The 14,673-nt window shown below is 49.3% G+C and overlaps 1 protein-coding gene across 2 annotated transcripts in view; it reads left to right on the forward strand.

The window, feature by feature from the left end:
- Positions 1-14,673, forward strand: part of CAPZB (capping actin protein of muscle Z-line subunit beta) — a 129,510-nt gene that overhangs the window by 1,423 nt on the left and 113,414 nt on the right. The gene's annotated exons all lie outside the window — the stretch shown is intronic.

Raw genomic sequence — 14,673 nt, forward strand, 5'->3', positions numbered from 1 at the left:
GAGCCAGACTCCTAGGGAGAGAGCTCGCACCACTCGTGCTGTTTGTTTTGGTAATGAAGGCAGGTGATCTGGGGGCTCTCTGACTGGCCAAAGGTTTCACCTAGGCTTGGACACGTGAGCCCGCCCTCCCTCCACTTTGGAACCTTCTGCAGGGTAGGACTGACGCCCAGGTTGGAGGGGCCAGAGGGCTCCTGCCTCCAGTGACCAAGGACTCTTTGGAGACGGGACTGAGAGCTCGGGCCATCCCCCTGCTCCTTCTGCCCAGTGCAGGCAGATGTTTGCTTGTGGACTTTGGGCCCCAAAGGGTTTTGAGGCTATTGGTTCCTAGTTTAAGGAGGGGATATTGCTGCTGATCTAGGGTGACTAATTCAGAGTGGCTAAGTTGTTGTTGTTTTTTTATTAATGCCTTCCTGTATGTTGATTGAAAAGGTGGCCCTTGCCGCTTTTAATGCTGTTGGACTTCTCCGAGAGCATTGGTGGAGAACTGGCTGCAGTCAGGGTTGGCCCAGCCCCAGGTCTTGGTGGGGAGAGACTTCTCTAGGAGAGTTTTTGGGTAAGGACTTCAAAAGCAAAGTGAGGTTTTATAAATTTGCCGTCAGGGTAAAAGCAGGGGAGAATGGTGGGGGTGGCCCGGTGGGGCTGCTCAGGGCAGCATATCTTGGGGGTGTGGGGGAGTGGGGAGAGCATCTTGCCTTGGCCCTCAGTGCCTGAGTTTCCAAATGTGAGAGGAAAGTGCCTTAATGATCCAGAAGGAGCACGATGATACATGAGGCTTCTCAGGAGTCCTATATTAGGATCTTATTTGGACGATCTGAAAGGACTGGAAGGGGTGGAGGAAGAAGGCTACCATTTCTTGGGGGGGGTGGGGGGCTACTAGGTGCCAGGCCCGTGCTCTGTGCTCTGCTTGTTTAATCCACACAGAGCTGTTTGAGATAGTTGCTGTCCCCATTTTATAGGTGAAGAAGCTGAGGCTCAGGGTGTGGAGTAACTTACTCAAGATGTTGTTTAGTTGGTGGAAGCACATCTGGCAGGCTCTGAACCTCATCCTTCCCCTTGTCCCAGGCTGCTTACGTGTTGAGGGTATGAAGGACACTGCGTCGAAAATGTGATAATGGGTACTCAGAGATGGCAAGGGAGGGGCATCATTGGCTGACTACCAATTGTGTACCTGGTCCTTTGCAGAGTGCTGTCCTTTAATAGTAAATAGTAAGGTGGTGACGCAGGCTTGTTTCACATAAGCTCTTTGAGGGCAGGGGTTTTTGTCTTGTGTTCTGGGTCTGTATCCCTGTGGCCTACAACAGTACCTGGCACTGAAGAAAATAGCTTGGAGGGCTCTCTTTTGGGGTGTATCTTGAATTCAGCCACTTGGATTTTATGCTCATTCTCTCAGTAGCTTGTTCTTAGTATCCCCTAGGCTTATAAGTATTTCTGACTGCTTGTGGTTCAGTTTATCCCTGCTTGAATATTCTGACTAGTAAAACTGGAGACGTTTCGGGTAGGACACAAGTGGTGGTGTGGGGTTGCATAATAATAGGTAAATGAATTAAAACCATGGTGAGTTTAATTTTCAATAGGTTAGATGGTAGAGAAACCAGATGGATCTGAGTTACCTATAGAGGGAAATAGTGATTTGAGAATCTAAAATGCGTTGGACTTTGGAGTAAATTGCATGATTTCTGTTGGCATCGGTTAAGAATGCATGGGCAGATGGAATTTATTTGCATTCTCTTAGCAGGTAATAATCTCACCACTGTCTGTAAGTGCTTTACAGTCTCAAAGCACTTTTCCTTACCCAGCTCTAGCTTCTAACTTAGGAATTATTGTTCCAATTTAGAGTTATGATTCTGGGGTGCTAGATGGTGGGGCTGTAGCAGGGGAGGCCCTGGCATGAGTGAATCCCTCCCCCACCAGCTCCCAGATAGTTTGGCTTGACAGGAGTTGGTAGGAGAAGCCTGTCATATTGTTACAAGGTGAAACAGTGTAGTTGACACTAATGTGTCTTGGCTGGTCTCCTGGTGTGGGTGAGATACAGTGCTCCTCTCAGACCCCACGTGCATTTACAGCCTTGCTCATTTAGACCCGTCAGGCCGCTCTTTGGTGAAATGCTTGAAAATAGCCAACAATCAATAGCTTGAGATAAAGGAGATGCTAAATCATATGTTTGAAAGTAGATGTTCCTATTTATAACTCGGAAGTCCTAGTCTACTTTTACATCCCTTGGGGGAGGGGAGAGGACAGATGACTGACGGAAAAGGGAATGGTGGCTGGGCAGGTACTTTGACCATTGAGACTCCTGCTTCACATGCTGGGAAATGCTTGCCATTAGACAAATTCGGAAGTGCGTTAGCAGGTCTTTGAAGCTTTAAGGTGACGTTAGTTCACTGTATATGTACCGTGTATTTATGAAGTGCCCTCTCTGTGCTGCTTTATGTGCTGGGGACGAGGATGCAGTGAGGAGCAAGACAAGCAAAGGTCCCCTGCCTTCCCGCTTATGTTGTTTGGCGGGGAGGCGTATCACTCAAGTTTAAGGTAGGAGAGCCTTGTTTAATGTAACCGCATGCACGCTCGCGTGAGATAACATGGAAGACTTTAGAGAAAGCTGGGGCTTGTGCCAGCTTCAGGCCAGGCCCTTCGCAGTGTGCCTGCTCTGTTGCCACTACCGTGGAAGTGAATTGCACTGCGCACACAGTCTGTTCCCTGAAGAGCAGAGGCTCTCCAGCTGGCAGCGTAATCTTGTCCCACAGAAGCCCTGCCCTTCTAACCTGGGGCTACCATTGATTGAGGATCTACTATAATCCAGAAATGTGACTTAGGTTCTACCTCATTCCCGCATTTGATGCTGAAGTGGTTGAACGACTCAGGTCCGGGTCAACCTGACTCCTGTTCTCAGAAACAGTGAGCAGTCGGGCCTGCAGGTGCAGGCTCTTGTCCCATATCTCCTTGTGGCGGATCCTACCAGTGAGAGTGGGGTGTGAAAGTCCAAAGGGCGCAGGTTTGAGATTGCCCACATTAAGACCAGCAGGAGCAGTGCCATTTCCAGACCTCACCTTTTAGAGATTAACCCCTGGATGTGGGGAGATGGAGGCTTAACCGTGTGCCAGGAACACTGCTGGGAGCTGTAGCCCACCTGGGACGGCCCGACCAGGAAGGTTCAGCCTCAGGGAGAGCGGCATGATGGGGCGATGTTAGGACTTCGGAGCCAGACGGCCTTGGGATGGTAACAGTACCTCCTCATGAGGCTGTTCTGAGGATGAAATGAGATGATACATGTCAAGTGTTGTGGACAGCACCTAGCTGATAATCATATACATAGTAACTATTATTATTATCATTATCACCATTGTACAGATGAGGTTCAAAAAGGTATGTGATTAGTCCCTCTGTAGCTACCAAGTGGAGAACTGGGTTTTCTGAATTTAAAGGGACACCTTTCCTTCACTCCTTACTGCTTGCTCAAGGCTTATTGGAAGCTCACCTGGCTTTGGGCTGTGTCTTGAAGCACTTCCCTGATGGAACCTGAGGCTCTACTTCACCACAAAAGACAAGGCTCCCTGTGCTCTGGACACTACGTGTTTTCATAGCCTGAAGCTATATCTCAGGTCTGGATGCCTCCTCTGTGCCCGATGGAGCCCCTTATGACCGGAGCCCTTGCCTTCTTCCAGGCTTGGAAGAAGAGGAACAGGACCGGGGCCAGAGCATGTGAGCTCCATAAGAGCAGGGACCTTGTGTGTCTTGTTCCCGCCAACCGCCCCACACCTTGCACAGGCCCCCTGGCGCCTGCCCAGTGCCTCGTAGACATTGCACGAATGAGTGGTGAGCACTCAGGGAGGCTGCCTTTTGTTTGCGGCCTCCTCTGCGGGACATGGGCTTTGGGGCTGGGCAGACCTGGCTTGGAGTCCTGCCTCTGCCACTTAGTATGTGACCTGAAGTGAGGATCCGACTCTCCCTTAGCCTCAGTTTCTTGATGTGTAGCTTGAAGATAGCATTTTATAGGGATACTAGGAGAATGAAGTGAGAATTGTGATGTACTTAATCCAGTGCTTGGCGCACAGTACGTGGTAGCTAGGATTATTATTTGTCTTATTCTTTATACTGCAGAGTAAGGACACAAATAGAAGCCATAATCCCTGTCCCCTAATCCAGAAGGGGAGACAAGATGCATCAAGAAAGTTAAGTGCAGCAGGAAGGAAGTAGTGGTGGGAAAGGCTTAACAAGGGCCACGTGCCCCCCCATCCCTGCAGGCTTGGCTCACAGTCCACCTCCTCCACGAAACCCTGCGGACCACTCCAGCCCACGAGCAGCCTGGGTTGGGGCTGGGTGTGAAACCTAGGGAGGCTTTGCCCGGAAAGAGAGAATAGGGTAGGGTACAGTCAGGGAGAAGTCTTTCCAGGCAGGAGCCTGGAACAAGAGCAGAGGTTAGGAGTGCCATCAGCCTTACGAGTGTGGGGACCAGCCACAGACTGTACGGCCAGTCGGGGAACCTCAGTCTCTGGAGGGAGTTGCGGACGCCTGAGTTTGCATTTGATCTGGGACAGTGTGGAGCCAGTTAGATTTTTGACAGGGCAGGTAGAAATTTGAGGAGGCTGGCAGAGTCATGGTATTTTAGGAAGAGTCATCTGGCCGTGGGGTGGAGGGAGGACCTGGGAGGGAGGTTTCACAAACTTCAGCTGGTGAGGTTCTAAGGGTTCTGGCTCCCGAGTTGCTGTGGGGATGGAGAGGAAGGGATGGGTGAGAAAGATCAAGATAGGAAGGCAAAGTGAGGCATTACGATTTACCACCTCTGGGCTGAGGGCGAAGCTTCTGTCTCCGGGCTCTCCTGTTCAGGCAATCTGCGAGGGTGCTTTATCATTGACCCAACAACTGTTTCTGGGCCGTTTAAATCCTGGATAGTGGTGTCTGCAAACCTTGATATCCTACTAGTGACTGAACGGGGATTTCAGTCTGTTAGCCCAGTGGTGCTACAGGCCGTCCTGTGTCTGCAGTGACATTGAGTCCTGCCCAACCTGCGCTGCCTGGGGCTCTGGGCAAACTAGCACCTGACATGCCCCACCTGCCCAGGGGGAGCAGGGCTCTGAGGCGGCTGTAATAGTTCCAGGGGCTCGTTTTCAATGGATACAAAAGTACCCAGAGCAGCCCTGTGAGGCAGGCATTCACGCCACCCTCACCCCTCAGGCGAGGAGGCTGAGGCCTGTCTGCCCCCAGCCTGTGGTCTGGACACCGGCGCCTCTGCCTCTCAGGTGTTTTCCATCAGGTCATTCATTCTAGGGACGCCCATTGAGCAGTCAGACCTATCAGAACAGTTCGCAGGTCTTAAGTTAAACAGAGGAGGCAGATGGAAATGGGCAGATCTGAGATTCTGACTGACTTGGGCCCAGGTGCAGGGACAGCAACCAGTGACTTCTCCCTGCTCCCTCCTGTTCCCACCCCAGTACTCTGACAGCTCTAAAACCTGTGAGAAGAGCCTTCATGTACAACTTTCTAGTGATTAACTTCCAGCCCAGTAGTCCTGTTTCTTCTGGGCAGCAACCCCGGCATTTCCATCCACCTGCCCCGTGGGGGTTATTGTGAAGCTTGAGTTTGTATGTAGGAGGTGTAGGCGATGCCTGGTATTTTGTAGGTGCAGCAGGCATGTTGGCCACTATCTGATTCTTTTATTAACACGGATGGTTAATATTGATAGATGGTGTTTCATGTAACCTCCCAGGCAGCCTGGAAGGCAAGGGGGAGTAGCCACCTGTCCTGCTGAGACTCCAAGAGGTAGAGTCCCTTGTCCACGGCTGGCAACCGTAAGGGCTTCCAGCCCAGTGTTTTCTGGCCGCCCAGGTCTTACCACACTGCAGACTGCAAGCGGTCGTTTCCCCTGGCTCAGACCCTAAACTTCTCCACCCACTGCTTAAACTCCTCTGTAAGTTCCTCTTTTAGCACTGAACTCTGCAGGGCCCTTCTGAGTTAGGATCTGCTCTGAAAGTATTGTTATTTAGCAGCATTTGAGCTTACTGTCCTAGAGGTCTCCATAGGATTCAGGCAGAGGACTCATTATGTTACCAAGTGAAATATCTTTAGTTAAAAATGTTAGGTTTAGGGGGAAGGGTGTAACTCAGTGGTAGAGTGTGTGGTTAACATGCACGAGGTCTTGGGTTCAAACCCCAGTACCTCCGTTTTAGAAATAAATAAATAAATAAATTTGGTTACCCTCCCTTACATTTATGTAAAGATGCATTTGCAGGTACTCTTTCTGCTGGGGTTAGTGACTCGCAGGCAGCCTCCCGGGGGAATCAGGCTTTTTCTGGTGGTGCCAGAGGCCCCTCTTTCCTTCTCTGTTGTAGCCATGAGACGTAGCCAAAGGGTTCAAGTCTGGTTTGCTCGCATGCGATGTTGCTACTCAAGGCTTCTCCATTCTGAGGCGTTGGCCCTGGATGGGTATATCTGATTTCATGTGGACAGGCTTCCTGCTTGCAGTTTTGTGCTCAGGAGCTGAGAGGAGGAGCTTGGTAAAAAGTCACTGTGGCCACTGAAGGAGCTCCTCCTGAATTTCTCTGTCTCACTTGTCGCTTTGTCACTTTCCAGTCCCTTGCTTCTCTGCTGAGCACAGTGTGATCAGTGTGTGGTCCCTGGGGCTGCATGTGGACCCGTCCTGGAGAATCTCACACCCCGACACAGCAGTGGCCAGGCTCGACCGCTCCAGGTGCTCTGCTCTAGGAGAGTTTCCAACGTGCGCTGTCCTTGCTTTCTGGATCCTTCTCCAGACAGCTCCCGTCTTGAAATCTCTTTCCTCCATAGGGAGTGTGGAGTCCAGGTAGTCCTGAAGTTTGAGGCTCTGACTTGGTCTTGAGGAACAGGAATTAGAGGTGCCCTGAGACCGCAGTCTTCCTCCCAGGGGTGTCCCTCCTGGACTCTCTTGGTCACAATACCACCTTCCGTCTGCCCATGTTTCTGCTGGGTGCACAGTCACTGTCTCTGGTTCACTCAACTCTGTGAGGTCTGTTTCCTCATCGTGCAGATAAGGAGGTTGAAGCTCAAAAAGGTTTAGTCGCTTGCCTAAGGGCCCTGGCTCGGTATTGGCAGAGTCAACGTTCCAGTCCAGGTCCATCCCACTCACGCCTGTTGGGCTCTGCTGGCCTGCATCACTCAACGTGTGGACCCACCAGGTTGCTTATTTTAATAGATGAGGTTCACCTATAGATCGAGCTATGGTGGCTGAAGAAGTCTGAGTTTAGATTAGAAGTTAAAAGAGTTTTTTGGTTCAGGTTGAAAATGAAAGCAGCTGGAACTTTCTGAGCCACGATCTGTCTTTTAAAAAGACACCTGCTAAACCTTCACTTATTAGCTGTGTTCTGGCTGCCGTTGGTAGTGGTGTCCCTTGGCATCTGGGCAGCATAGTTGTTCTTTGTGTGCATCCCGGTCACCATGACAGCCCTGTATTTACGAAACCTTACAGGTTTTTCCTGTGAAGCCCCTCGCAGCCAGGGAACCACACAGTGTCTGGGTGCAGGGGAACCTGAGGGGAGAGACCACACTGGCCCATTTTAATAGTTGTATGACCTTGAGCAGGGTGAGTTGGTTACCTCACAATGCCTGTTAAGTTCTGTTTCTTATCCTCGGGAGGGAAGACAAATGGCTCAGTGCTGAGTGCTGTCACTGTGTTACGCTGTCAATGTGTTACAGTCTCCCTGGCACAGGGGCCATGGCTCCATGGTGTTGAATGAATGACTGTCTAATAGGTCCTTAATAAAGGTGAGTGCCCACCCCTCAGTAGGTTGAACTAAATGAAGCTGCCGCTTTCCTAGGTCAGGGATGGCTGAACAGCAGCATTTCACGTGGTTCAGCCCAATACAGACTAGACACTGGGGCAGGGCAGTACTGGAGTGTGGCTTTCTAGCAAGTGTCCAGATCTCCTTTTGCATTTGAGCCCTGGGCAGAACCTGGCTTCTCAGGAAGTCAATGTTGGGCTCCTAGTCAGTCAGCATCACTTCTGGTGGGAGTGACAAGAATGGAAGGAGCTGAGCGAGATCTGCCTCGGGGTGGCATCAGCACTCTCCCCCTGGCCAGGCCACCCTGGTGCTGAAGATGGAGGTGCCAGCTCTGGCGAAATCAGGGCTTGGTGGGAACATGGGTCCTCACTGCGCTGGTGGTACTGGGGGCTTTTCACGTGATGGGTACTGAACGCTTGACCCCAAGTCACGCGACTGACCATTGTTAGCATTTAGGGTGATCTTGATTCCAGAGTCCAGGGCAGTGAAGGGCAGGTTCTGGAGCCCGACTGCCTGGGTTCCGGTCTGAGCCTGCAGACTTGGGCAGCTTCCTTTACTCTTTGCCTCCGTTTCCTTGTCTCACGATGAAATGGTAGGAGTAAAAGCATCTATTCCTGATAGATTTTATGAGGATTAAATGAGTTAATACATGTAAAGCTAGACCCAGGATAACATTAACTATAATGTTAACGATACCGTGTTATTATCAGTGACATGGACTCTTGGCATGTTATCAGAGCCAAAAAACACGGGGACTCCCTCTGCTGTGTGTTCGGCAGGAGTTTGGACTTCGCGTCGAGGTCTGTCTCACGGAAGAAGTGTTGCTTCTCCCACACCCCTGGAAACAAACCCTTGTTAGTCATGGGCCTTGCAAAGCAGGCACTTGCCTCTTTGTGAACAGGTTGCTTGAAATGGTGCTTTTGTTCCAGGTTATAATAAACGTCACTCTTCTGGAAAATGGCTTCTTTTTTTTTCTTCTTGGCATGAGTGGCCAGCACTGGGGTGCCAGTTATATATGGTGCCCAGAGCCTTTGAGGGTGGCAGAGTGTGGTACTGTCAGTGATCCTCATTCCACCCCCATCCCCAAGGATATTCTGGTCCATTTCTTCCTTTTCTGAAGGTGGCAGGTTTTCGTAGGGGTTCTCAGCTGCTACTAACCAGTGTTGCATTTATGAACTGCTGTAGACTGTAAGATTGCACTGCCTTGGGGGTCTAATGTTTTATTTTAAGGACATGTGTTTGATGTTAGGATACATAGAGTGTTGGAGTTTAGGAGTATTAGAAAGAGGCAAGATAAAGGAAAATGGAGGGAAAACACGATTGTCGGAAGGCAGCCTGGATAGTGGAGTGGAAGGGGACCCCTGGATCTTGTTGCTTAGGGACTCTGTGAGCTTGAACTTTATCTCTCTGAGCCTCAACTTCCTTATCAATAAAATGGGCATAATATTCTCCTCTTCACAGAGGATTGAATAAGAGTAATATTCATGAAATGCTGTAAGCTCAGGCCTCCTATATGGGCTCCTTATTATCTACAGGGATTTCATCATTTGTCTTGAAAGTTGGCACCATTCTATAAGGCAGAGATTCGGACTGACTGTAAAATGCCTGTATTAAGGAATGCCGTAAAGCTGAAATGCAAGTGTCATGATGACCCTCAGGAGAGGCCCTGACCTCTGGCTTCCTGAGTGCTTGCTCTTGGGCACTCCGTTCAGCTGAGCTGGCCTTGGCACATTCACTTAGAGGATTTATCACTTGAGGGGACTTGCAGGGGGTCAGCCCCTCGGTGCTGAATGTTATAGGCATGTAATCTTTACCATAGCCCTGGTCATGCCCCCATCTTGCAGTTGAGGAAGTGGAGGCCTAAGAGGTTAAAATACATCTTGTACAGGGTCACACGGCTGCTAAGGGGCAGAGGTGGCCTTTAAATTCCATCCTTCTGATGCCAAAATCCAGCCCTCAGTACACACTGGAGGCCGGTCCAAGGGTGTCGTTTTCATGTACAGAGGAAAATACTTTATGTTGATGGTTCTAACAAATGTTCTTTAGCACTTTTTAAACTTGCTGCAGCTCAGAGCAGACTGTTAGGTGGCTGCCTTGGAGCCCATCTCAAGATGCGCAAGAGTAAATGTGCAGTGGTTACAGTTCTTCCTTTACAAGGAGCCCCATGCCCACGTAGTAACTTCTAACCCGCAGTCAGGGTGTGGAATCGCTTTTGAGGCCCTCAGTGCTGTGTGGTCTCTATTCTTCCCGGCACTGTCTCCTCTTCTTTGTGCACATCCAGGAGGACTTCTGAAATAATGCAGCATAAGCTGTCAGGGATAAGCTAGCGTTTGCGCTCGGGACCAACTAAGTCCCCGCCCTGGCCATGTCACACCGCAGCTGGGGCCCGAGATGAGCAGGGAGGCCATAGTTGGCCGTCCTCCTGGGTGACCAATGGATAACTAAATTACTCCAACCCCAGGAGATAAAACCGTACAGAGGTACTGAAAGAGGTTCTTGTCCTCCGAGAGCTTAGGGTGCTGGGGCGTGGGTGTCAGCGCCCATCCACAAGGTGGGCGGGCTCTCCACAGCCTCGGCTCATCGCAGCCTCAATGACTCGTGCTTTCGTTCGGCATTAGGTGAGGTTCCTGTGAGATAGGTGCAGGTGTCTGACCATTTCCTTACCTGCCTTGATTTCTTCCTTCCTTCCTTTAAATAACCACCTTCAGGGGTTTGTCTGACTGCTAACCAGAATCCCCTTGTTCTTTTGCCTCCCATAAAACTGGCTCTGTAAGGCTTTTATGTTGATGGACTATAGGTTTCTTTCTTTTTTTAAGAATGAGGTTGAGCTTTTTCTTTTTTTAATTGAGGTATAATTGACGGACAACGTTATACTAGTTTCAAGTGTACAATGTAATGATTCAGTATTTGCATGTGATGGGCTGTGGTTTCTGAGCTTGCTGAATTCCAGATGCAGAGCACACAAAAGCATCTCGGGAAGTTTCCCCAGGATCCTGCTTTTAGTTTGATTCCACAGTGTCTGTTCGGTACATACTGATTGTTGAGGAAGCATTTCTTAAAAAACAGACGAGAACTAGTTGCTGTAGTCCCCAAGGAAGGGCCCGCCCATCATGTGAGTAATTGGCAGAACATGGACACGTTAACAGTGTTGGACCCTTGTGTGATGAGCTCAGAGTGCTTGGTGAGGCTTGAATCTTACTCTAGCATCCTTGCGAGGCATTGGATTAACTGCCAAAATTCTGTGAGTTGAATCTCATTACATGCCAGAATCTCTCAAGGGTAGGAAAAAGGCACTTTCTAAGCTTCAGGTGATGGGCTGTGTGTTCGAACAAGTACAGCCAGATTCCAAATTAGCTGAAGCGTTCAGCAGGCCCTCGGAGTTAATAAGAAAGGATGACAGTCGCGTCTGTTATCTGTTACATACGTTGCTTAGTGCTTTACAGGCTTCATTCCCTTCGGTTCCCAGAAATCTCCTAAGCGTGAGCTCCTGTGAATTTAGGACTTTTTTTTTGGTGGGGGGAGGTAATTAGGTTTATTTATTCATTTATTCTTAGGGGAGGTACTGGGGATTGAACCCAGGATCTCATACATGCTAAGCATGCACTCTACCACTTGAGCTATACCCTCCCCCCTGAATTTAGGACTCTAAGTAAATTGTAAGTTATGTGAATTTAGAGATTTTACAAAAATTGCTAATAAGTGGCAGAACCAGGACTCGAACCTAGGTGCTTTGACATTAAAGCCTTTGCCCTTAACCTCTTCTGTGTCGTTTAATTTCACTGCTCACACGGGGCTTGTGGATTGTCCAGATCTCACAGTGAATCCCCAGTCAACTGGGACTAGGGTCCACTGTCTCACACCCCAGAACCTGGACTCCACACTCTGCCATAGGCTGTTGTCCTTTCTGCCACAGAAGCTCAGGCCCATTTGAAAACTCACCTTGCACAAGCTTCTCCAGGGACTCATGGACAGACCACAGTTTTCAACGTGATGTTGTGAGAGAGCTTCATGGCAGTTGGGTAGATCCATCCAGAAAGCCAGGACCCTGAGTTAAAGAAGGAATCTAGGGACAGGTTCAGATTCAAACCCAGGTCCCTTCGAGAGCTCCTCTTACGCTGCAGTGAATCGCAGTGACAAGACACTGGGGAAAGTGGATGTTCAACAGTAGGTTGGAAAATGGTGGTACATCTATACCATGGGGTGTAGTGCAGGCATCAAAATGTGAAATGTAGGGGGAGGTTACCCTCAGTGGTAGAGCGTGTGCTTAGCATGCACAAGGTCCTGGGTTCAACGCCCAGTACCTGCACTAAATAAATAAATGAATAAACCTAACTACCTAACCGCCTCCACCAAAATCCTTTTAAAAAGTAAAACGTGAAATGTGAGGGCTGTGTAGCAGTACGGAAAAAGTTGGGGATAGTGCTGAGTAATGCAAAAGACGAAGTCAGTCTAGCCTGTCCTCCAGCTCTGTAAGTGTTCATGTTAGCACACCTCCCTCCCAGGGTTGTTGTGGAGGTTAATTAGGACAGTTTGTAGGCCCTGTCCTGTTCTCTCTGTTTGCAGGCGTTGCTGTTGTCTCTACACACACGTATGTATGTCTGGGTCATTTTCCCTTCCTTTTCTCCTGCCTCTTTTTGAGTCACTTCCTTAAGGTACATCCTCAGGACTGGGGTTTGGGGGCCAAAGAGAACAGGTTTTTTTCTCTCTGCTCATTCTTGCCATCACTTTGCTCTAACAAGTGCTGCAGCTTCTACCTGCTGGCTGCCCCCACTGGCCCTGGGATCCGACTCCCTCCTCCCTGCCTGGCGAGCTTTGTTTCCTCCGTCTGGCTCCCTGTTCTGGCCAAGTTGAGAGAGCTCCTTGTTTTCTTGCAAAAATGTCCGAATCTAGGGTTAGCCTTCATGGTTCTGCCACAGCTGTCTCCATGTAGAACTGTTAATTTTTCTTTAAGTTGCCTCACTTTTTTTTTAACTTAAATTATTTAGGAGGGAAACTGTCATTACCACAAATGGAAAACCAATATTCATTACCATAAGTGGAAAGCACACCTTCAAATAAACATAGTAACTGTTGATCTGAGATGCTCACTTGTGGACCACCTGTGTCATGAGGTGACCACCAGTGTCTGACTCGTTCCTGTCTCTGGACCTCAGCTGGCAGCACCCCCCTCCTTGCCCCCCTCCTTCCTGCCTGTGTCCATCCCACTTACTTTCCAGGACCTGGTTCTGTCCCTGTCCCCCATGAGCCTTCTCTGACCTCCACAGCCCTCCACATCCATCTGCCTGTCCAGCCATCTGTCCATCCATCCATCCATCTGTCCGTCCCTGCAAACAAGGAACATTTAACTGTGATATGTGATATGCTCTGCTTGAGGGTGTGCATTAAAAGATACTTTCCATATTAAGCAGCCCTTTCTGGTGCGGGCAGTCTGACAGAAGCTGGAGGGTGGAAGAGGATGGCTGTAAGGGTGTGTGCAGGTGCCTTGAAGAAGATACCAAGGCAGGGATCCCAGGGGAGAGGTGTTTTGTGTGAGCTGAGACACAAGGACTCCTTTGCCAGGAGGAAGCGGGTATAGACAAGGCAAGCAGAGAGAAAGAACAGCAGGAGCCACAGCGCAGCGGTCCCGGAGAACACGGCGTGTTCAGGGGAACCGATGGTGATGTACACTTGTTGGAGCTGAAAGGGGGAGGGGTGGGAGAGCTTGATGCGACTGGGCAGGGAGGCAGGGAAATCCTTGTGAAGGAAGTCCTATGCCACTAAGGAGGCTCCGATTTTGATTTTGCCCTTGTCCATTTCATTGCCTCTCTGTCCCCTGACCTGACGTACAGCACAGCCTCTACCTGAGTGGTTTGCAGTTGGCTTTTCTTTTCTTGGGTGTTATTTGCTGTTGGTTCACTGTCCCGCCAGGCTCCTTGTCATTATTTGCTGAGGGCCTCCCATGTGCCCTGCTCTGTGCCAGGCCCTGGGACTGAATAACAGGACGTCCCCGCCTTGAGTTGCTCACAGCCTGCTGGAGTAGGTACGTGGCCACCTGACTGGGCATGAACACCAATGGCAGGGACCCCAGGAAGCTTCCCCTCCTCGTTCCCTGCTGTAAGGGATCCCTTTGGAATCTGACAGTATTATTAAAAAAAAGTTTGTAGTGTTTTCTCTTTTGTTATAAGAGTAATGTGTTAATTATAGAAAAACTGGAAAATATAGAAAAGAAGAAACAAATTTGCCCATAACCTGACCCTGCAAGCAGCTACTGTTCGCCCTTTGGTGTATTGCTTCAGCAGCTTTGTTTTGCATAGTTTTCAAAAAGGTTTCTATATGATTGAGTTCGTATTGTCTGTATTATTTTCATGTCCTGCTTTTTTTCCGCAAAATATTTTTTTGTTATAAACGCTTCAAGAACGTTTTAAATGACTAATATTTCAGTTGGTTAATATTGTCGTTTGCCTAACCATTCCCGTGTTGTCGGGCAAATAGGCGTTTCTAAGTTCTCTTTATGTATTGCTCTCCGGTGAGGGTCTTTGTACAGCACTTTATTTTTGCAGGGGTCGGGTGGGGCGGCCTGCTCTTATTTGCTTATTGCATGTTATGACCTTGCTCCTGTAGGTGGTGTCTCCCTGCTCTGGTATGTATAGTCTGTTCGTGTTGCTCATGGTTGTCATTCTGTGAAGTTACCGCAAACACTGATTTAGCAAATCCTGAACTGTTGCTCCCAGGGCAACAGGGTAAGGTTCCTGGGACGCTCTGGTGATAGCTTTTTTGTCACTTGACTAATACGTAACTGGGAAAGACAAATACTGCATAGTATCACTTATTTGTGGAATCTTAAAAAAGTCAAACTCAGAGAAACAGAAAAGTGGTTGCTGGGGGTTGGAGGAAATAGGGAGAGGTTGGCAAAAGGGTGCAGATTTTCAGCTCTAAAATGAAT

The sequence above is a fragment of the Vicugna pacos genome, chromosome 13 (genome assembly GCF_048564905.1).
Source record: "Vicugna pacos chromosome 13, VicPac4, whole genome shotgun sequence".
In the NCBI taxonomy this organism is placed as follows: domain Eukaryota; kingdom Metazoa; phylum Chordata; class Mammalia; order Artiodactyla; family Camelidae; genus Vicugna; species Vicugna pacos.